General features: G+C 31.9%; 1 protein-coding gene across 2 annotated transcripts in view; it reads left to right on the top strand.

Annotated features, from left to right (window-relative positions):
• The first annotated feature begins 745 nt into the window (after positions 1-745).
• The window catches only part of LOC123692341, a 33,896-nt gene continuing 7,929 nt past the window's right edge, over positions 746-26,712 (top strand). For both annotated transcript variants that reach the window (XM_045637075.1, XM_045637076.1), the window contains exons 1-2: positions 746-1,027; positions 15,799-15,920. The gene's annotated coding sequence lies outside the window, so the exon portion shown is untranslated. The remainder of the gene's footprint in view (positions 1,028-15,798; positions 15,921-26,712) is intronic.

Here is a 26,712-nt window from a genome sequence, read left to right on the forward strand (position 1 = left end):
CCTTATGACTATAGAATATTAATAGCAGTGATACTGCAATATTATATGTGTATCAAAGTATTTTTTTTATTTAGTATTAAAGATTTAATTGACAGTAAATCTTGAGAATAAGGCGTTGTACAAGTAGGCGACGTCAATTACCTGAATATAGCTCAACCATTTTGCAATGATCCTTGACAATATTAAACTTTCTGTAAAAAACATTGCAGCAAAAATTTAAATCGTCTAATATTATTAAAAAGTCTATTTTAAATTACTGCAACAATAATTGTAACACACGCTTTTAGTAAGATGGCATAGTTTTTATAGCAATGTAAATTGATTACATTCAATCGTCTTTAGTATAATATGCAACTATAATTCTTCAGAAAATAAGTTGGCTACATTATGCTATTTTTACAATAGCATAATGTAGTCAACTTATTTGATTTGCATTTCATAATGAGCGAGGAGGTAAAAAACTTTGCATAAATGTTGTAATGATTTATTGTCCATTCACCCTCACTACCACGCAAGGAAGTAATGCAATACTCGCCTAAAATTTCAATGAACCGTAGCCAATAGCCATAATTTATATTTAAGTATACAGACTCTCGATAAGTAATCTTTTATGAAACTAGCGCGAAAATTCTATTTTTCTCTTTCTCATACGCGCAGTGGCAAAACGACGCAAAGCAATGAACGAGGTCTCAACTCTCAAGCGAACTGCCTAGAGGTATGAACGAGTCTTGCAAGTAAAAGTAACTTTTAACAATACCTTGGCGGCGCCTGCGCGCTCCGTACGTCAGTTTTGCCAACTCGAAGCGCGCGGCATTACGTATCTCTATCGACCTTTTTCTCGATAATCGATATATCGTTACGAGTGATATTATCCCATTTCTTTATGTGACCTTCACTTCCTGTGGATCGGAAACACATTGTGAATACCGTGCATGATTTTTCTTAACGTTGAATATTAACGTTAATGAGAATTTAAATATTTTATAGTTCTTTATACGCCGCTTTTGGATGTTACGCTCACTTGAACGTAAGTTATTTTTATTATTTTTAGTAAATAGAATTAGTTAAGTAGTAAGAAAAAAATATTCTGCTTACGACACTTTATATTTAAAGACAAATAAGTATGTATAAATAAAATTTTGTTTGATATCAATAGTTTTAGAAAAAATCTGCGGTCTTTATAGTCCGAGAGATTGCGAACGGGTGTTGTATCTTATAGGCTTTGCAAATAGAGTGACGTAAGTAGAAGTCAGTTTACCAATAATTGGTCACCAGGCTACTCGGTACCTGTGATTACGGAGTTGCAATCGAACCATCGGAACTGGTTTATGTTATCGTAGATACGACTATACGAGTTACCGCCTTGGAAACGTAGAAGTCCACTGTCGATATAATATTACTGGACCTTATTATTATGTTACATGCAATTGGTTACGAGATAGCTCTGCAACTATGACTTGATCTATTTAACGCAAATACTGAAACTTCCTGGCAGAAAATATACGAGGATTTTTTAATGAACGCTCAGAGTAAATTGTTTATTCAATTAGTCTTCTTCTATTCTCGTTAACATATTCCAACATTTTAGACGTTTTGGCATTTCCAACGACCTTGTAGTTCGACGGAAAAATATTTATCAAACCTTATAGTGAAGTATGATTAATTACCGTACTGTTTATAACTAATTAATAGTATAACAACATTCCACTGGACAAGTAGTTAATTATTCATATTTAATGGAAATAAATATTTTAATCACAACAACTCAGCCTCATTTTAATAACTGCCCATATATTTTATTTAGCAATATCATGAAAACATTGAGTGACTTGTACATAACAACTTTTACTTGATATAAATTAGACCAAGAATTGTGTATGGATAGAGGAGCGTGATATTTGAAAGTTACATAGAAATGTGGTTAATCGTACACTCGGCATGCGTCTGATCAAAGGATGCAAATATAGAAAACCTCGAAAGTAAACCTTATTAACGCCGGCTGTATATTTTACTCACGAATTACATATATACGTGACATTTTGCTTTCCCTATCTGATTTGCAATGCACAGGACGAAGTAATATTCAATACATTGACACTGTTAGAATGATCTTTAGTATATAATATATAGTTAATAATGTATTCGTCTTGCGGTACTAAATGTCAAGTAACATTTGGGTTACATTCTAATGAAATTTATTCTTTACACAGCCATAAAGAACTTAATTTATTGGACTGTACATTGCGCATGTATTAAGTACTCACTCCAAATAGATTATTAATGATAGGTTTGTTGAATTTAATTACATTTACATAATACAAATTTCAACCATATTAATTGCTATTATAATAAAAATACTTAAAATATAATACATTTAAAATGTACCAAATCGACAAGATTACTGAGGTCATATTTGTATAGAGTGTGGAATGCTGAAAAAGTGTAAAGTTTCTTATTTTTAAAAACAATATTATTATTATCTAATCATTATCTGTTCCTCGCCTTAAACATTTATCTGACGATTGGAAAATCTACTAACTTAGCTCAAACAATATTGATTATTTAAATTATAGTTAAATACCACATGATATTCTTTGAAATCGTCATTGAGTATATTTATTTTTATCGACGTATATAAAATGCATAACTAAAAATATATAAGCAAAATGTCTGTTTATTAAGATAAGATGTAGGTAGCACGTGCGTTTGTCATATAGGTCATGCAATTAATACATAATTACAATTATCTAAACTTCGATAAAAACGACCAAAAAATGTTTCAATTTTCCATATTTTCCACCCTTTCTTACTTTAATTGCACTAAACATCACAAAAATTACACTTTAAATTGCTTTCTGCCATTATAATATTATGCATGGCAATTACCAGATATTATTATGAAACTTTATGGACTTGGTGAGCTCGTAAAAATATTTGCTAATTGGGTTAATGACATTGTTGTCTAATCGGTAGCAAAAGTTTTATAATAACATTATTGATAAATGATTGCCGCTCAAAATTAATTTACGCTATTACTTTAGGAAGTGTTGAAATCAAGTCATTACGAGCAATCAGGCTTATACTTATTTAAAATACAAATAAATTAATTATTATATGAACTAGTGAATGAATTAGTATCGGAGATAAATATTAAACAACGTTACGTATAATTCAATTCTTAATTGATAAATGCTACTGAGTTTTAAAATTGAACAGCGAACACAAATACTAAAACTCTTAAACAACGTTTTCATACGTAAGTAGGATTTTTCTATGCGTTTTTTTTATGAACAGGTTTGCCAACTTAGTGCATAAAAGAAGAAGACAGTTGTTGAAAGTGTGGGCGTTTGCCAAATGCCAAGACAGGAGAATCCATAAGTACCTCCGTCCTCCTCGTTGCTTCACTTTTAAAACGCACACAATATTGCTTCCAAAAATAAACGCGTGTGAAGTATTATTTCTTTATTTGAGTTGAGTATTATTACGACACATACTTTACTTCTGATAGAGTTCCCGCCGATGCTATTTCTGACAACTGACATTTCCGACCTTCACATTTGTAATCGCTGCAATCAAAGTGCACTTTGACGTTAGCAATGAGGCGTAACGAAATATCACAATGACTACCGGCGGTGGTAATCAAAGACACTTTTTATTATAATAATTATCGTTTTTGGACGGGCGCTTGCTGACGTCATTGGTTTGGCTGCACTTTATGCAAATTGATGTTGATTTAAATTTTTGGCCACACTTCAAGGTGAACTCTAAGAAAAGTTCGCTAGATCACGGAAGTACAAATATAAATCTGTTATTATTACCGCTATTTTCTCTAGATAGTTACGAATTCTGTATTCGTTGATTTGGAGTAAACACTAAACATGCTGGCTAATTGCGTTATATAATATTTTTTAGATGAATTTATAAATAATAAAACTAGGTAAGATAGTCACGTAACGCACAAACTATATTATTGCTTCTTTGCAAATTTAATATTAAATCTTAACATTGTGAGTAAAACAAGACACGACGCGACGGTGCGTTAAGCTGTGTCACAAACTTAAGGTCTAATTATTTCGTGTTGAAGACTTTGCAATATTAGATTTCAGTTTATTATCTTAAGTCGGTCACTTGTATATTGTGCTCGACTTACAGTTATTTGATAGTCGTCTTCCGTAGATATTCGTCAACGGCACGTAGATTGTACACTATGATATAATATGTGATGGGGCGTGTAAATCGCGACCGTCTGTAAGGACTATGATAGTACGATATACTGAACATGGAGTGAATACAAAATACTGTTATACATTGAAGTGGAAATATTTCTTCAATTTATAACTGTTCATACACAATAGACGTTAAGAATTATTTATATTTTATATATTATATATACTAGCTTATATGTTTTTGGCTCTAGCATCGATGTAAATACAGAGATAATAATATGTCCATTATTGTATGTGTTAAAAATTAAAATAGAATCACCACCTTAAATTTACACATAAAATAGTATGTTACTTTTCTAGTCGATTTCCCAAGGTAGACACTACACAGCTGCAGCATGCAAAAGACAATAAAATAAAGTTTCAGTGTTTATACCGACTGAAACCCAAATAAAAATGAAAATCCCCATTTTCATCTGACACAATTAAAACATTACTTCAATTTTAAATTAATTGATTTTAAATTTTAATGTAATAAGTAGGGAGTTATTAGTCCGTATATATTACATCAGTGTTATCGACTGTTAAATCATAACATTTCATCATCATCATCATCATCTGAGGCTCTACAGCCGCGAGTGGGCCTTGGCCTGGTCTAGTATTTTCTTCCAGACATCTCGATCCTTTGCCGGGGTTCTCCAATTTTTCACATCTATCGTCTTTAAGTCCTGTTCCACGCCATCCAACCAACGGAGCTTTGGTCTTCCACGATTTCTACATCCATCTGGTTAATAGTTAAATCATAACATTTAGACAACAAAAAATAGATAGGTAGACCTTTCACCTATTATCATGGATTAGACTCAATTCAAATGAGTTTAAGATGCTGTTTAACCATAGAGGTAGCATTCCCAAAGATACCCAACCATAGAGCATACCAACAAATAGAGACGCCGACCAATGTTGTTCGAAGGTATGTGTGGACATCATTACAGTACGATGCGCCGCGTGCAGTCTGACGCAAGCAATGAAGCAACATTGCAACGTAACATATGTGAATATATACACTGACCTATTTACTAATTGTTGCCAAAAACGGCTCGTTCTAAATTGCTAAAGTATCAAGGAATAAGTCCTTTCGAACACGTGTGTATTTCATAATACACCCACGGTAACTACGCAGGTACTGAATATAATATCAAGGTTTTTATCAAACTCGTTTACTTGACTGCCTGTGAGAATAAGAGTTCTTACGTATTTACACGACTAGTTTAAACTTTTATTAAAATAACATTATCAGGCAATATTTAGTTTAATACAATATTACACATTAAAAATAAATTACAATATTACAGTGAAAAAAGGTTATGCTAAGCTCTAATATCTTATTCACATTCACTGAAGTGTGCTATCAAACGCAACATTGTAACAATAAAGCTCTATTATGTATTTAAACATTTTATTATTGTACTAAATTCGATACAATACTACAAAAGCGAATAAGTTTTTATCAATATAGATATTACATCGCCTTTTTTATTACGTTCACAAATATTCTTTATAATATTGCGTACATTAATCTTCCACATTGCACTGTTCCAAACAAAATTCATTAATCTTCGGAATTTATGCCTCATTAATTAATAATTAATTTATTCGAAAAGTACACGTCAAACTGCATACTTCGCGGTAACCAAATTTCTAACAAATCTGCGGATAATTACGACGTTGCCAAATGTATAGCGAATTGAAAATGTAATTAAAAGTTACACATAGTAAACCCTACCACAGGAGTTAATTACATACAATATAATGATTACATCAAAATAATAGCGCTAATAGTCAGAAATGAGCCTAATCACAAACGATATGTAATCAGAGAGCTCTCACGCGACACAAGATGTGCAGGTCAGTGCCCCTTGCATGCGAGTTTAAATAGCAATATATAATAATTTATAGGCTGTGCATGCATATGCACTACAATTTATTATCTGTGCCATGTCAGGTAATATTTGTAAACTTTGTAAAGCCCTGATTTCACAGCATAAATTATCTGTATTACATAAATCGGTATGTGAGTGAGAAATTAAAGAACCAAGTCTACTTGCTTTATTTTTTATATTTGTTGATGTCCAAGGTGAAACAAAATATTTTTTTAAAAACACTCTGCAATTAAGCATTGCACACAAAGGTTCGTTGTCTTTCCTTGATTTGAAGATTAAAATATGGCAAAGAAAAACAGAACTGTTATTATTAATGGCTTCAATGTTATAGCCTTGGGCTGTAATGTCTATTAGAAAGAGCTCATCATTTACCACAACTTAAAGGTTATATTTCGTGTGTTTTAAATCCGTAATAATAAATCTTAAATGCTCTTTTGTATGTGAAGCTCGGTGTTCCTTCTTCGGATATCTGATTTTTCTTCAGATATTCAAATTTTGTCCCATCGGGCTGTGTAGAGGAATAGAAAATGCACCTAAGTTTGAAAATACGCATAAAGATACGCTTTTATCATAGTTCTCAGTTAGTTTTAAAGAATATCAAATTTATAATAAATAGCCTGGTCTATAGGTATGTGTAGTGTGCTTATATTGTAAGAAGTTTAGAATTTATGACTTTATATTTCTAAAGAAACACTGCAAAGAATTCGCACATTAATGATCAAATTATTAGTTTAGTTTCATATCTGCTAATTGCCCTTGTTAGATTGAATTCGAAGTGAAATTCACTTCAAATATCACGATAACTATATAAGTAGACATTTCCGACGTGTTAAATAGAGACCCGTATATTCAGAAGAACATTGAAAAAGATTGTATACTTCCGAAAGTATCTTGATACTTTCAAGAATCAGCCAGTGATTTTCCTAATGAATATTTATTGGAGTTTTGCTTGCTGAGATTTTAAGTGATAAAATATAAGATTGCCTCTTTATAACGTCATGTAAAAATTCCTACTATCACTCCGTAACAACGTAAAAGATGAAGAAACAAACATGTGTCCTTAATTTTATATTCATTTCTATAACATATTTAATTATTTTTAAATAACAAAGTTGATGGCGCGGCGCGGCGGCGCGGCGACGACCCGCAAATGTCGGAAAAGCGTGTGCAAGCTAACCTCGTGATGTCTCCTCGACTTGTTTTCAAACTTGTCTAGTTGAAGAGAAAATAATAAATGCACTTAAAATAATTCATGTTAAGGAATGCATTCATCTGCTTTACGTGAATAGAAAATACTTTAGTTACGCTTATCATGTTTAAAAATCGAATCTAAAAGTATTATTAAATTCCAGAAATTCTTACCGCAACCCCAAAAGTTAATTTAATAGCGATTCTCAAAGTTTATTCAGTACATTTTACCCGAAGCAGCAAAGTTACATTTAGCTAAGAAAACCTTTTCAATACCTTCTTATTCCATACCATGAGGGAAGTTTACCTTCACTTCAATTAAGTAGTGAACGATTTGCATATTATAATATTAAATCATCGTATCAAGTCATCGTTTTTGAATTGTTGGTCTAAATGATATCATATAGTTTTTATTATAATAAAAATAGTCATGAATAGATATATAATAATAGCTAATTAAGGAGTTAAAATACTTAGCATTTATATCTGCATCAGAAATTACATTGAAATGTCTTCATAATAATACGAATAACTTCATAAGTGTAGGTACGAATTTTGTATGATGATGGAGAGGTTTATGATTACAATTACAAATATAGATATTTTTAAACACCAATTGGTTCCAGTACTAATTGGTTTGTTTATTTAAAAATCAAATAACTATACTCAACAATTCCAATAAATTGCATAACATGAACGTCCTAGAGCAGTTTCTTAAGAGTATTTGCAAAGGTCGTGGAATAATGAATCGCCGTTAAAGGGTAAGGACTAAGGAGCTAGTGATTCAGGAATTCCGATGTGTGAGGCTAAATTACCGAACAATAGAACTATGGATCGTGAATTCTCTACAACGTAGCTGTGCGGAATGCGGGATTTTGAAAGTGGTACGTGCAAGGTCAAAGTGCAACAAGTTTACTAACTGTGACATGATATCCGTTCTAATGCATACTTCAACATATTTCAACGTAAAAACCGTTACTAAATTAAAATAATTACAATCACTACGTTCAGCACGAACGCTATGTGCAGGTGCTAGAACGTTCCAATGATTTCGTATCCCAGGTATAATAAATAATCCACATTTCGTATTGATATTTGACGCAGTACCTACCTATTTGTAATCTTTCTATCAATCTAGACTTATCGGACTTATTAAGAAGGTCACATGTGAATGAACGAGGACAATAAATGACGGCGAGGTCCGCAAATGTCACTCGATGCTCGTAATGTAGAAAGTTACGAGTGGTCTGGCTAAATCGTGACCAGAGTGATGTTGATAACTTATCATTCGGACACTTGTACAATTAGCCGCCTTCGCAATACCCCTGTCACAAATGGGATTATCGTGTGACGTATGCTGAGAGCTAAAAGCCCATCATTCGAATAAAACTTGTCACGGATTTGCAAATCACCGTGTGCATTCCTATCGATGGTATTCACGTCTTCTTTTTATTTATTTTATTATAAAAGGTTACATTCCTCGCAGTTCACAAACATGAATATTTAATTACATGATTTCCTTAATTTTGAACATCCTGTAAATATTTTTATTAGAATGCATTAGTCTATGTTAAAGTTGTTTAAATGCTTTTTTTTTTGTTGAGAAATAAATTATTTCATTTTCCATTAATGTATAATGCAATAATGTATAAACAGGAATTCGGTGAAATTGATCAAAATGTACGAAGATGACGCACGGTGATACTTTCTATTTAATATTTGCTTCATTCTAATATATGCAGAAGAGAAAATATATATTTACTTATTTTTAATGTACTAAAATAGAAAATATTGCATAGTTTTTATACCTACTATTATTTATCTTTTTTTAAACATAAACACAGAAAAGTCGTAGTTACCACATAGTTACTCTAAACATAATACCTATGTGTTGTTTCATAATATTATGATAAACAAATGAATTTATATGAACGTAATCCATATTTTTGCCCCTATGTTGGACACGCCAGCAGATAAAACGAAAACAAAACTCTTTTGCAGCCAAATTGTCCTGCTAGTTTGTTTTATATCAAAGAGAACAATTTTCAAAAAGTGCTAAATTCACTGGCACAGCTCGTTTAACCAGAATATAAATAAAACACAAAGGGTTCTTATATGCATTCAGAATGCAGATCTTGTCTATTGTGATAGTAACTGCGAGCCGGTTCAAGAGTGTAAGTAAAAATGCAAATGAGGCAGTTATGTTAGCGCCGCGTCGCGGTTTGCAACTAAAGCGAAATCTCTCGACATAACCACCCAAAAATCAACCTATTTACCTATTGCATAAAGTTTGGAATCGTGCTTGTTACGAAGATTTAAATCAGCAGCTACTTATAATAGTTAGGTTTATTCAAAAATTTGTATTCAATCGATAGGGTAGACGTATTAAAATTTCTTATTATCCATTATGCTACTTTAAATATTATCTTTCTGCAAAAATGTGCTCCTGAATGCTCTCCTATTTTTCTTGTTCTTATGTGCTTGAATTTAAAACTATTAATATGTTATTTATAACAGTTACGTGAAAATTCAAGATTGACTAATACACATCTAGAAACACAGCAGGAAAATGTAATAAGATTGATATATATTGTTTTGTAAAACCAATAGCAGCTGTCTGTTATAATAGCTATATCGTGCGTAACGTGACTATTAGCTTCCGGCAAGCGTAAAAAAATCATCAAATTATTACATTTCTACATGGTTTCATTCACATTGGTAGTATTGAACGATAATGTTCATGTTCCGCATCCATCAGGGCATGATACTGGCGAATTACATATTCAAATATGCGTACGCAAATGTACCCCTCATTATGAAAGTTAGTTGCAATTGAATTTCATTCATTTGTAAACATATCTTCATGATACAATAATCTTCTTTGCTATGTTGATGTTGTAATATTATTCACGTTTGTTCTTATTTCATTAGAATTAAAGAAGTTTCGCTCAATTAAAATCGTGACTACAAATGCTCAATCGAAATTGTGGTCGGTGAAGTATGCTCTATGGCCCAATATTTTTTATGAAAAAGTGTTAATTTTTCCGTTCCATTTCACGCTCTTCCTAGCTACCTGTGTGTTTTTGTGCCATTTCATTTTGAAACATTTATTCCTTCACAATACGAGCTTAATAGGTAGGTAGGTACTGTAAATGTTATAACTTACAAGTCAATAACTGCGTTAAAAACAACCGACTTCAAACTTGCACTTGCAACATTTACAAATACAGACAAAAATGATCAAAAAATAAAAACTCCTGGGCCTATCCGAATAAAATTTTTATGGGACCAATTCGACACCATCCCACATCGAACAAAAAAAGAATCACGTAAATCGGTTCAGAAACCTCGGAGTAATCGGTGTACATACATAAAAAAAACATAACGGCCGAATTGATAACCTCCTCCTTTTTTTGAAGTCGGTTAAAAATACAGGTTCGAGCAGGTACGGTATTGGATTCAGTATCTTTCAAATGGACAATCAAAAGGCTCATTTAGATAAGACCGGATTAAAACGAAGAGACCTTCCTTGGTCCTATATCTTGTGCTGTTTCAGTCACAATTCAACTGCATTGGTTTTTCTTAACATCGTGTCATTTATTCGTGTATAATTTCTGATATCTATCTACCCAGTATCTATGTAAAAACAAACTGAAAAAAATATATGTATTTAAAATACTCATTTTGGTTCAATTTATCCCGCCATAGTCCCTAAAATACCAATACAGGACAGAATTTTGTTACGACACCGGAGCTATTTGAACTAAAAAGTATTTACAATGAGTTAATAAAAATGATAACAACCATAAACAAAACAATTTGATAAGTTACATTAAGAGAAGCAATCGCGAACATTCTTTCGCAAATACGAATGGAAGCGATCAAAACGCGATTAACCCACTATTTTCCTTTTGACCTGCTTAAGAAAACATGACGAAATGTATTAACAAGCCAATAATAATTACATGATTCGGTATTTCCTCGACTTCGTTATGATTATATGATTATCATTATCATATTGTACATAAATATATAGATCAATGCTGCAATATCAGACATAAAAGAAATAATGAACACAATAAAGTCAAATAATTATATCTACGTATAATAAATATGAATCGAATGGGTTGATAAGCGAAAAACTCGAGAACGGTTGAACCGATTTCGTTAATTCTTTTTTTTTATAATCTTCCTTGAAGTAGCGTTTAGCTACTATTATGTATTCTGTGCTTGAAGTACGAGGATGGTTCTTATGTAGAGAAAACGTAAACATGTACCACGAGCAATGCCGGGGCGGACCGCTACTTTTATATAAAATCACACGTACAAATAACAAACTATAGAGCGGTTTCTGAGCTCTACCACGAGTAAATCATAAACAGGTATTTTATTTTATTAAATATGTGTTATATTTATATGAATAAAATTATACGGTTGTTCTAGCTTAAATATGAGTCAATTTAAATCAAATCTGATAAGAGGATTGCAATAAATAATTTGATGATGTTATCTTAACTTTTGGCAACTGAAGCAGCTTCCTTAAATAGCATATTTTAAATAATTATCCATACACACATTAATAGATTTAATCGAAACACGTGTAAAAATAACAATACAAAAACTTCACTGATTATTTTTATCAGTACGATGTAAAGTATTAAAGCTATTAGGTAAATATATAATGTTCTATGCTCTTATTTTCCTCAACGTGTTCTTATGTAAAGCAGTTTGATGACATAACATATACATGACATTTATATGTATATGTAGAAACAAAGTCTAAAATATGAAACACAAATATCAGCACATAATTTAGGAAAACCCGTAGCCGAGACCGGTCGACGAGTTTTGCAAGGATTCACACTACACGCTGTTTGGTGACAACTCATGCTGTGAACTTCATACGCTGAATTATGAATAGCTGAATAACGACATTTTTATACTCTTTTATAAATTACCTAGCTTCTTAATTTTATGTATTTCTTTATCATGGCATTTAAATTATGTAGGTAGGTAAGACTCTGAAATTAGATTTCTTGAAACAAGATTTAGATGAAATAAGAAAATGAGACGATAAATTAATGACGGCATTTGCATGCATTACATATTTTGTATTACATATAAAAATGTACTAGTACATTTAAAAAATAACCCAAATCCTTAATGCTTAACTTAACTAAACATCATCAATATGCCAAATCTCTATAAAAAAGTATTATAAAATATTATAATTCCAAACAAAAGTAACGCAGTCTGTAACAAGTTCACTGCTCAAAACCGCCTCCAATCTCTACATTCCATATAAAAAGACGAAAAAAACCTTCAAGTCATCGTGCTATCGCTTACGTATTCGGTAGTTAGGTAATCGAAGATGCGACACGTACATACATAGCTAAATGCCACCGTCTTTCCCACGCTACTATTGTACGCAATGTGTGTCTAGTTCAATAATTAAGCACGCTTTATCCATGCGTGTACGTTGAACAACGGTTTTTGGTGTTGCACGTACTATTTGAGCCGGATTTCAATTATGAAACGCGAAACATTTTCTTTGGGAATTGTGTGTGAATTAAAAACTTGTTACATATAAATCTGCTAGAGATATGTACGACTGTACGTTCCAGTGAATGATAGGAAATGGAAGTTCTCAGTTCTTAATTTTGGAATCATATTTATCTGAATCTATAATTAGTATGCTGTATGTATCGCAATATTTATTTATGTATAGTCGCAAAATAACTTCATGGACAGAAAATATAAATAATAAACTTTCTTGTTAATAATTGCGATTAGTCAAATATTTCGATATACACATACATATAGCAATAAAGTTGTATACTAATTCCTACGGTAATAAACAGCTATTGTTCGAACATGTAATGCGGAACCACAAAGAATTCATAATACTAACTACGTATTCTTTCGTCAAGGCTTCAAACAATGATCATAATGTCGAAATGCAATTCGCTCCACTAATGGATATAATTGGTTAGTAATTTTATCTCTAAACAGTATATTAACTTGCTGGTAGCATGTAGGTGGTCTAAAACAACCTTCATGTAACAAGGTAATTGAATAGTTTGGTTTAATATTTCGTTCGATGTGCTTTAAAATCCATTAGCAATTTGGTTTGTTTGTAGGACACAATGCAGTAATGGTCTGAATTGGAGTACAAAATAATTATATTCCTACATAACGTAGAATTTGTAGAAAACTTTTCGGCTCAAATCTTCTTATCGGTCCTCTTCTATCGTGAATTAATTTATTATACCAATATACCTATTATATTATAATCAGTCTCATTTATATGTTATCACAGATTATCTCTAGTAAATGTCGATCATACTCTAAAAGTTCTATTTATTTTTCAATTGTATTAATAAATTTGTTAAATATTCACTTTTGATTGATATAATTCAATAAACCTAATTAATAAGATAAAGCATAAGTAAATATAATCAACGAATGAATGTCGCACTGTATCAAACTCTACATCAATAACAATGAGCACATACAGTTTTCAATGAACCTAATTATTCCGTAACGTGCTGATTTTATCTGTCACCTTTGATTGGCGCCAATTGTATTGAACCGAGTGAGATTTTATTATAAGTCCAGTTAATTGTAAAGTTAGTTATTATTTCGTTAAAGCGAGGCCGCGGCGTGCGGTGTGCGGCCCCGCGGAATGCCTTGAAAGGCTGAATTTTTTTGCTCCCTGGCGACAATACTCAATAGTCATCAATATTTAGCACGCTTTCATTTCACTGTCGCATTTATTTCTATACTAGCTTCCGCCCGCGACTCCGTCCGCGCGGATGTCGGTCTTTGCGTGGATGGTTTATTTCTCCATTTTGAGTAACTCGGACAATGACATCTTATAAATATCTATTGGACCCAAATACGGCTAGGTCTATAATAATACGCAACGTGTGTTCGCGGTACCTACTACAGATCAACGTCTATGGATAACTGAAAAATTGAGATTAATTTTTTTTCTACGTATTTTTCCAGGATAAAAAGTATCCTATTTTACGCCCAGGATAATAAGGTATAATTATACCAAGTTTCATCGAAATCGAACCGGTAGTTATGTCTTCACATACAGACAGACAGACAGACAGACAGACAAAAATTTTTTTAATCACATATTTGGGTTTGGTATCGATCCAGTAACACCCCCTGCTAGTTATTTTTTCAATATTTTCAATGTACAGAATTGACCCTTCTACAGATTTATTATATGTATAGATATGAACGTTGATCGACACTTCTTAACGCTCAGTGTCGGCCACAACTGTCACTTGCAGGATATCATGCTTTCTTTACGATAAAACCCTTTATGCGATTCTAATCGTATTCAACTTTCTTCTCCTCTCGAAAGGAAGTATCTGTCACACATATTAAAATAAAATGCATATGTAGACACGATAGGAAACAAGTCAAATAAGTTTAAGAAGGTATTGGATAATATAGACATAGCAATGACTAGCTTAGGAACGACTCATTCTTTTGTCAATTTGATATTTTAGGAGGATCATTAACCAATTATATCATCCGGCACTAGACAGGCGCAGTGATATACCAAACCGGTTACATGGCATTTGACGACTTATCTATTTAACATTCTAATACCAAACATTAATGAGGTGACCTAAGGCATGTCGCGAGGTGAGGATTAATAACACTGTCTACCGTCATGGACAGACTATACCTACATTATTAAAGACATATCAAACAGTTTAGATAATATATAATTAACGATTTCTATTGAATCGAACAAAGACCATATAATTTAATGTCGATTTTTGAACTATTAATTTTATATTACAAATTTATTTATCATGATCATCAAAAATTCTTGGATCATTCATGTTTCGACATATCCTGTGTCAAAAAGTTAAAATTTGACCTATTACATAAAGCAGATGGCATTTGGTGGAGAATTTCATAGATTTAACATGAGAGGAGCAATTGTATGCGCATCAAATTATAATTACATAATATAAGTCTATTTATCAGAATATAATACGATTTCTATCATCAACTGTCTGGATACTGGATTAAATAGAAATACATTACTAATGCTTCATCATTACGCATGAATGTTAATGTTGCCAATGGTATTGGATATTATTGAGAGATATAATATAATATGTTCAATAACTTCTTTGGTATGCCGTTAGCGTTTTTATTATACATAATGATACCTAATCATATTGTTTAACTATTCAATTTTGAAGTATGTTTATATTTCTTATTACCCTTGATATAATTTTCTTCAGGAGATACCTACCACATAATTATTTAAGAATACAAACTAATGACTTAAAAATTACCAACATTAATTATTTTGATAAATTTTTTCACGTACCATATCTGTCATTGACTACATGCATTGTATTCGAAGCAAGAAAAAGGTAATAAGCATATATTCGATTTGATATTTGAAATTACATATTATGTAAATGCCTAAGCATTTAAAGAATAATATTTTTTTATTCCAGAACATGGACATCAATGCTCCGTAGTTAGTGAGCGAAGTGAGGGGAAAAGCGCGCCATCATGAGGTGTTCACCACACCGTACCGTTTAGCCGACACGCTTGCTGCACTTTACTTTGGAGTGAGGTAAGTTAAACATCTCAAATCTTATCATACTTTATCCACAAACTAAGAACAAGGGATTCGTGATATACAGAGGAAAAAACAAAAGTTGTAAATGTAGAAATCAAACTGATGGTACAGACTATTCAAACATTCGCTTAAAAATGACGCATCTGTCGGTGAACGAAGTCGTTTCGTAAGTGTTTACATAGACATTGTAATGCCAGGCGACTAGTTAATGTCTGTCGCTATTAGGCCTTTCCCGCCAATTCATACTAATAATTCAAACTATGAACAAAAAGTTATGCCCCCATTTAGTTGAGTGAAACTAACACGCTTGTGTGCCAAGGCCGTCGGACAAATTGATATTACATCGAGCGAGAGTTTGCGCCGACCTGCCTTTACAAACTCACAGTTTGTCACGTTTTTAATGCGACTGCAATGTCCTACAATTATACACCCCTCTGTTGCGAAGCCAACTCATTAAATGTTACGAAACTGGGGAAATAAGGAAACAAAGACTTTGTATCTCATACCAATAAACTAGAGAATCGAAGAAATAATGCACACAACTGCCAATTTGCAAATTGCAATTGATTGATTGTCGAGACGATACCGGCCTATAATTAGCTACTGGCAGTGAGGTTTGAGATAATTGTTCTATATTAGTAGTCTGATACGAATGCTATTAAACCAAAATACATTAAAGATATAATTTATAAGTAATCGTGAGGCGCCAGACGTATTCAGAATAACCACAGGGTCATAATATGACGAATTTGATAATGATATTACTTTCGAGTGTTCTAAGAATACATTATCGTATATGACTGATTAATTGTAAAGCCCAGGAGGCAGTATTTTATTAGTTACATTTTTTAGTAGAAATTATTACTGCTTAAGGTCATCATTGGATTGTTCTGCTTAAAAATAATTATAAATGAGAAACGTATTTAATGTATAAAACTATATTATTTTAATGTATTTCCGATAAGATTCATAACATTTTCTTTACCTCTTGATTAGTTAGATGTTTATGATATTATATTCTATTTTATTTTTTGTAAAGGCACTTTCTTAGACGTTATAATGGACATGTACTGCTAACATTTTATTGTTGAAACTACTATACACATCATATCCCTTAAAGGTCGCCTTCTGGTTTTGTGTTACAAAGTAACTCTTACCTAATCCATGATATTTGTAAACAGAGATGATTCGCTCGTATTCCATTATCTTGACGATCTCTTTTGTAAAGCTCAAATTAACGGTTACTACTAGTAATAACCAACATAACCCTACCTTTAATTAATATACATATATCTCAAAACAGGCTATTTTGAATATTATTTATTCTTGTATATTATGTTGTTTTCCTTACCAATAGACTTAGATGGTGGTCTCATAATTCATGTTCTTCGCAATATTTTGCAATATATTCGTTATCCATCAATCACTGTAGACTGCAGTATAACGAATGTTTACTAATGATGTATCGTAATGATGAATCAAGTACGTTCACAATATTGCATTGTTTACAATATTTGTTATTATATATTTGTTTTGTTTATTGTTTACAATATTTGCTTATTATATTTTCCCTTTACAAGAAAACAGCATGTATACTATTTCCTGTGTTCCGATCTCTCACTATTAACGTTTATAAATATAATAATAATTTATTTCCTAGTTAACATGCGAGAAATAAACTTTATACAATCCTGTTTTATTATATTATCGATAAATTGGAATTGATATTCATAATTTTTAGTTGAACAAAATATCTATCACAACTTTAATAATTCACACAATATTAATATTAAGTAGGTAGGTATACCTAAACGTAAAGTTGGAAGCCTGCTTTGACATACAACATAACCAAGGTCAAAATGTAAATCCTTATTTTTTATAATATTGTAGTGATTTATCAATCACCATGATAATGACTTGAACTATTCCTTAAACTCGCTTTTATTTCTATTAAACTGTATACATTATGTCAATTTATTCATTTTTTCAACTGATACTTCCTCATTTTTAGTAATTACTTTAATTATATATGAAGTATATATGATTGAGCCTCTTGATTATGGAATATAGAGCATTTAAAATTATTCAAGCTACATAGTTTGGCGTTATACCTGACCACGCGTAATTCTTAAATGTCGTCGATTTCATGACGAGGGTTATAAATATGTATGTTATCTGCAATATGCAATGTTTAAACCTTAGTAAAGGTCTGCGATGCGAGCAAATGAAGGAGTGTAGGAAATGTCAAGGGCGGTACAACGTCAACTGTTGAAAGTTACACATGACTTCACATAGAAATAAATAATTACGCTAAAAGCGCCGCGCTGTTAGGAAAAAACACAAGTTAGGTAAAGCTCTACCGCAGCGCGAAGTGTTCCTCGTTACGTAGTAGGTAAAATGCAAGATTTCTAGCTTAAATTTGTCCTAAACATATATCCAACAATTCAAATTTCAATTCATTCCATCTGTACCACCTAAGTGAATAGATTCGAATATTTTATGCATGATAATAGGATCCTATACTATATTTTCAAACGATTTAAGTTGATACGTTATCTCGTGACAACTTACTAGTAGACGATTTCTTTGTGTTAAAAACAACATAAATCATTAAAACGTAAAAAGATAATTACAATGTTTTTCTTTTTATGTGTATTTGTCCAACGGAAAACGAGAACAGCGTGGGCGTGTTGAAAGTAAAAGCTATTAATTCACTTGCGTAAATAGACAACCATTAAGGGAACCTGTACCTATTATTCATTGAGACGAGTATTTATTAGCTTTAAAATGTCCGAGATTTAAAAAGGCAATGGACGTCTATGATTTTCACAATACAAGCTACGAAGAAATGTTTGCTTGTAATTATTATAATGTACTTATTTCCAAGTGTACGAATAAATTTGCGTACTTTTTTCTTTCGTAAAACATCTAGAAAAAGTATCTTAAAAACACATTTAATGTGATCTTATGTAAACAAATGTATCGTTTTCCTACATTGCAACGTAAACACGCTTGTTCTACGTGAATACAAATTTTGATACACATTTACGTAATAGAAAAAGCGGGTTGAATGCGTTCTTGTGCAATTTAGCTCGTCACGCGCCCCACTAGCGGTATGCAATTCGCAAGTTCCAGATGTGTGACGTCATTGCAGCGTTATTATCTTGCCGGAAAACATGATAGACTAAATCTATCGGAAAATGTGATTAGTATAAACACCATAATAGGTATATAATATGTAAATTTGTCTTAACTACCTCTTCTTGTTGTTTTGAGTAGCGCCACAGAATACATAATATTAGCTTATGATGATGTGGATATTTTCATTAACTTTAAATTTTAAAAACATAACGCAAATGACAGCTCGGAGATCAACTAAAAACTTGGTTAAAAGTATTGCTACGTAACTATGTATGTATTTGTAAATAATATGTGAATTCTACGAAAGAAATGAGACAGGATTCTGATTGACAATTACACATACAAGAGAAGATAGAAGTATTGTAACATTATAGAGTACCTAGTATTTATTTTTATAACCCACACGAAACCGGGACAACATCTAGTTATCTGATATTTTTTTTTTATGGTAGAAGAAGGCAAACGAGCCGACGCCTTGCCTGATGGTAAGCTAAGTGCGCCGCCCATAGACTACCGTAACTAGGTTACGGGTGTTGCCTACTGGTAAGGGATTTGGAAAGAGTTAGGTAGAAGGGGCGAGGATGGGAGGGAATGAGGATAGGGAAGGAGAGGATGGGTAGGGGATGGGAAGGGATGTGGGCCTCCGGACCCCTCACTCACCGTACGGAACGCGACAGTAAACTGTCACTATGGCGCCGATATTCTGTGAGGGTGTGGTACCTTCCCCGGTGCGAGCGTGGCCCAATTCGTGCCGAAGCATGCTCGACTCCCACTTCAAAAATATCTGATATATGTTTGCATATGGTATAAATATTGTATGGTCAAATATGGCTCATAATTATTGAATAAAAAATACCTTCCTTAAATGTAGAAAATTATTAATTTATGCTTTATAACTTGGTTATAACTGAAGAGGAAAAGTTATTACATAAAGTGCATTAACAAGGAACTATGCTCATATAATAATCTATATTAAATTAAAATATAAATAATTTATAACACTTTATGAAGTGCAAATCATAAAAACGTTTGAGTTATAACTCGTATATCCATAATATTAATAAGGATAACATGAAAAGAAAAATACATACTTTTTCACAAGAACTGTGATTGTGTATCCTTTAATGTTCATAACTACACAGTTTCCGTTGAGATTATGAGTTAACATCACATACATGTAGCAAAGGCTTACATATATTAAGATAATCTTACGATCAGTATTTATAAGGAAGAATGCCCTTGAAGATTAGAATGAGGCATAGAAAACGTAATTATTGCCCTTGGAACGCGGTAACAATGATTTGCAGTCGATGCATGTGATTCTACGCACCACCCACTGAAAATGCCAATTCGGTAAACGTTTGGTGAATCATCTGGAATTTATTGCGACATTAATAAAGAGAAATTTTCTATTTATGCAATGGAATTGGGAAGGAAGTGGAAGTGCTGTACTTGTACGTTTTTCTTGACTTTTATATACACTGTGAAGGATAGTGCGCAAGGAAAATCAATGATTAAAGTAGGTAAATTAGCCATATAAGACGGATTAAATTACTCTTAATTCAGACGATAGTAATTAAAAGAAATCATTATAAAAACATTAATTAGAATTTTTTAGAAGCATAATAAGCCCTTTTTATTAATATGTTTAATATAATAAATGTATTTCGAGTCTCGTCCCCGTGTACCCTAATAAATAAATAAATAAAAATCATCAAATAATTTCCAAGGAGGCAAGGGCTAAGCATCATTTTTAGTACATACACATAACGCAAAAAACCGCATTGTCTATTTCATAATTTAAAATCTTCATTAATTTGACATTTAATATCCGTTAACATCCGTCAAGACAAGAAAAATGTCTATTAGGTACATGCGTGGTACATGCTTTCTCCATTGTTACTATGTAACATAGCTACTATTATTATGTCGCGCTATCAACACGCCCCACTATTTTTAATATTTTATGTATTATGTATTATTGTTTACAACAAAAAGCATTGTGTATTCTGTATACTGTATACATAATGCATAGATATTATGATTGAAAGTTAAACTTTACAAATGAGGTCACGCTCATCGGGTAGATTTACCTAACAAAATTATTATGTTCAAGTTGTATATTTTGCGCTTTCAAAAGAGCAAAGGAATTTTCCAAATCTAGAATGCCAGAAAAGTTAGAGTTGTAACAGAATTTATTGCCTAAATATTAATTATTTCTTAATGACTATTTGTTATAAACATTTTAAATTTAATGGCTTGCTTATCAGCTGTAATCTGTACTATCGTGTTTAATAATTATGTAGAACCAGTTTTTTGTTACATATTTAACAATCTTAACCAAGATTATCTATTAATTCTAAAGAATCAATAATCTTAGTTGAGAGATATACTAATTTAATTTAAATTTGAATGAAGAGTCAGCTGAAAATAAAATTAATTTAATTTTTAAAAAGATATAGGTACCTATCTGACACACTAAAAGTTGCGTTCCTATTCTAAATAGATTGATTGATTCATTCAATGTTTTTTTTAATTTTTCTAATCACACGAAAAAACGAATCGGAAGACACAACCAGAAACAAACGCTATTTAACACACGGCCAACAAATAAAAGGTCATGGGAAAGATGCGGTAGAATATGTGAGTATCACGTCTCTGAATGACAATTTGATTTTTTATTACCACATTGAATTTATGAAGATAATTATTAGCTTCGTAAAGGTCGATACACTGCACGCCGTGACGCGGGATGCACGAGCGTGAATACGAATAAACAAATCTTCGTTCAGGATTTGATTGCATGACGAAATTCGATTTAGCGTTAGTTCAGCTCTTGTGTTTTAGCACAGTATTTAATTGCTCAAGCTACTAGATATTTCGTGCTTATTATGCCACTTTAACAAAAACGAGGATTAGGAATTAGGATTTCTGCTGAAGGTTGAAGTCATAATAATGTTTTTTATCCTTGGAAATACATTTACGACGATATCTAAATTAGTAGGTATATCAGATGTCATAAAAATGTACTACGGAGATTTTAGATACATTTTAAGCACGTGTACGTCTATTGCATTAAAAAAAATATAATGATGCTTAAGCTAACATTGTATTACCTATAATCTATATAATATATCATCTACTCTAACATCATTTCAGACTGCATTTTCGACAGTAGCAAATTATGCCAATCATTCAAAAAGTTAATAGAAAAAAATCCGGTATAACGTACACTAGAACTATTATGCTATTAACACGTGTTACGAGTCCATGACATAACTCATACAGTGCGAAATATCAACTGTTTGATATTTTAACATTATTACATTAAAAATGCCATAAAGACATCATAACAAAGCCTTGTTAGAATGAGTGTACCACAGCTAGAGGTCAAACGTTCTTACATCTGTTGAGATAAAGTTACTTAGTTACTGTCTCAGATTATATAACTGTTGTGATGAAACAGATCGTAAATGCCAACGGTGGATCTGCTTTATATTTCGTAAAATTAAGCAGTGAGTAATGAATGTTCAGGATGTTTACAATTTACATATTCAATAGACACATGTATCATAATATTTTGATTATGTGCTTCAATCAATTAGACGCGACACATTATGTATAAACAAATTTTAGACGTTAGAAACATAAGAACAGCAATATCCTTTACATATTTGTTATCTTTTACGCCAATATGTTAAAATTAAAAGAAGAAGGAAAACGGATTAAGAGCCTCTACAACTGAACACTAAGAGCGCCATAACCCATGTTTCTTTTGTATTATTTAGAAATAAAATTCAATTAGTACCTAACAAGGATATTGCAAACGTAATTATCATATTAAACACGGCTCCGTCGTTTATAGCGACTGGTAAATTAACAACAAAAAAATTCAACGAACGTCAATGAAAAGGAAACGGCGTGGAATTTGTCGGAGGCAGACAGATATTTAGCAGAACCATTTTACAATTAATATTATTACACACGCTTGCACACGGCTTCGCCCACGTTTCTGCTAACAATTAACTTCCTGTTTAAATATCATAGCTTCTCATTACTCTGATAATCTTTAATTCACTAACTGTCGGTTACGGACCTAAGTTTCTTGACTAGTTGTTTCAACGCGATGATATTTATTTAAAAATCGCTCATATTATTATTTAAGCGCTCTATCAGGCAAAAGTTTTCTTAAGTACTTGTGTCTATATAGCTGGTAATACTTGTAAAATGTAAATATATCAGATTACTATATGTACTACGTATACGGTTTATATAATTTAACTTCTATAATCTATAGGTAATTATTATTTATATAGACTATCGACTCTACATTTCTATTACAATGATAATATGGCTTCTTTTTAAAACACGTATACCTACTTACTACGTGTTTTCTAAAATAAAGTTATCTAAAATCTTTTACAGTAAAACATTTTAGTCATTGGTGTATTTCGTGGTAATTGCGATAGAAAAGGAAAACGTTTGCAGTTTTCCTAGTAGCCGTGCAAAAATATTCGTTCGTACCTACTACTGCATATCTTATTAAGCATTTCTCTCTTAGATAAGTAAAAATACCTTTCAAAAACGAAATATTTATTTATGAAATGTTTAAAAATTCTGCAAATTCTGCTTAGAACTAGAATTGGTCGACTCATTGGCCATTGTATCCAATCATAGAAAAGGATACAGGCATAATTCTTGAGTAACTGCTTCCTTTCTTAATAATTGATTCATACTTTGATTTCAATGTCTATCAACGACACAATAAACACGTTCATTTAGCCACTTCTTTATGTACATAGAAATTCACATTGTTACATTATTTTTCTTTACTAAGTTCCTTATCGAGCTACGACTGTTGAACGAAACGGTGTTGTAATCTAAGATGATGCACAAAAATTTTTGTGTCCATAAAAGAAACAACAATTGAAGGCACTTAAAGCGTAGGCGAGGGAGACACACGTAATTGATAAGCATAATCGTACCGTGAATCAGATTTTACATTGTGTGGAACGGTTAAATAATCCTAATAAAGGTATATCTAATAATATTATTCGTAACGCGCACTCTCATACGTCACAGTTATTACAGCAATTGAATGTGGTGAGGGGAACCATTGTTTAGAAGTTGTTACATGCTACTCGCCATTTAAACACGAGTTTAACAAATTTGCTTACAAAATATTCATTTGTCATACAAATGTTATTTATGTAGCACCATCTACATAATATGCAATGTGGATTCTATTCAATTGTAAAGAAAAATTCGGACCGCACCACAGAATACTTAATATGTAGTAGCTAACGCTAACCGCACATAACTTCATATTCAAGATAACAGCTAGATTTTAATTTTACATTGTAAATCATATTTATATCATTCACAATCCTGAATATGAATTAGTTTTACTTTTTATATGAACTAGCATTTTAAATTATTAAAAAATGTATCTTTTAAGAATTATAATATAAGTGAATTCTGAGAAGATACGAATCACAATATAAATCAAGCTGTAGACACAAGCGAGTTCGGAACTCGGCTAAAACAGGTGCAACTCTTTCTGTTATTTATATTCATTCAAAAGTTTGCATATAATATCAAATCTATAAATAAATAAAAATATATATATATTTTAACTCTACCTTATTTGTAATAAGGAAAAGATAATAATGATACAGAGCTGCCTAATATTTAAGAATCGGCTTTAAACTGGGGCGAGCAGTTTATTAGCTTATGTAATCATCACCAGACGATTTTGGATGCTATACGAATGCTGATGGTTCTAAATCATAACAACTGTTATGGTTTTGTTTTATGGAGCGGAAGTTAGCAAGCCACCTAAAGAACGCTTTCTTTTTCGTTAACGCATTCTTCTGTTATATCATAGATCTCATTTAAGATTACCTAGCTAAAAATAAAAGATTAGTCTGATATGGAATTAGAGATATTATAACTAAAGATGTTCTTCAAACATTTAAGAATTCACGTGCAATTTTGTTGGCATTTTTTGTATTTTTCCCCGTACTCGGGGAAACATTTAATAGCTAAAAAAACATTTAGCTCAGAGCCCAAGGTACCTATGTGATATGATTTATTTACTTGAGGGTAATTTAGCTTATGGGTATACACCTACATATTCACATTTAATATCATTTCACAATCAAATTACAATTTTAGCGCAAATTGAGCCAAATTGTTTCAATGTTACCCCTACGCAGATAACAGCGTAACGCTATTGTTTTGTAGATTTAATGATCACCTCAATCCTACAGTATTGGAATGGTTGGGAACGAGTAAAAGCCTTCTCCACTCTGAATAAGCATTGAAAACACGCAGCTCTTATGAAAGAAACTTAAGAAGGTAGAGCAAAAATATGTGAAATTAATTATTTCAATAAATCTAAATAATATACTATAGGTATACATCCACTTTTTAAAAGCATTGAGAACACGCTCTACTTCTAACTTCTAGGAAGGCAACAGCAGCAAAAAATATGAAATTATAGACCCAACCGGTTGAAAAAATCTATATATATGTATGTATATGCTATACCTTTATGTATACAGATATAATAAAATGAATACAATATTAAATGTACTCGTAACACACTGACCGCTATCCGAGTCTGACATAACGGAGCTAAGGCCCGTTATATTGCAGGGGCACTGTTTAATTGCATATTATACCTTCGTGTTGCTTGTATTTAAGTAAAATCGTGTACTTGGAGTAAAATATTATGTCGAACGATTTTACTATTTATTATTTTAAATTTGTTTGTAAACTAGTGAAATTAACTTTATTAATAAAGTTCGGCAAACTTTAAATAAAATTGTCACCTGAATTTTCTCACCTTAAGAGTAATTGACATCTTTGAGACACCCTCAAATAGTTCTGAAGATTTTTAAAAGTTAATTACTTGCCTGTAATTGAAATTAACATTAATCAAGTCAATAAACACAACAAAATCAACAGACAAGTCTATAAACATTAATCATAACAACCTAGCTACCAGCTCTCAAATACTACCTGTAATTATTCGTTAATTAAATATTGAAACCGCATGACTTCTGCACCTGATGTAGTAGGTCGAAGACGTAGCCTGCCGCAATAGGATGTCTGCGACCTTCAATATAGAAAGTGATCGAAGTTTATTCTGATTCTAATAATCTTCATTAACTTCTGATACTGAGAATTGTTTATGAGTTTCCGTGATATCGTTGCCTTGAAAATTAAAACCAAATTAATTATAATTATATACGAACTAATAATCCTAATTAATAATACACATGTGCGTGATAGTATAATGTAACCTACGTAAGGTAGATTTAAAACATATTTTTTTTTAATTCTTTATTGCACACACAAAAGAAATAGAGACACATAAAGACAGGTGGCCTAAAAATAGAATGTTTAGAATTAAAGGCGGTAAACATAAGAGGACAAATTCGTAGCCTAAGCGTTCAACTATAAATAAAATTATTGAGAAATAAATGTAACGTTACCACTAATCTTATCCTAATAGGCGATTGTCAACCGTTGCGCTCCAGTTTCTTGTCGGTCCACTGGGCTTAGTATTACAAAGTACGCCACACCCTAAACCAATCTGAGCTACTTTTTGCGATAGCTTTCCCCTTATAGCGTTATG

This window comes from Colias croceus, chromosome 6, assembly GCF_905220415.1.
Source record: "Colias croceus chromosome 6, ilColCroc2.1".
NCBI classification, from domain to species: domain Eukaryota; kingdom Metazoa; phylum Arthropoda; class Insecta; order Lepidoptera; family Pieridae; genus Colias; species Colias croceus.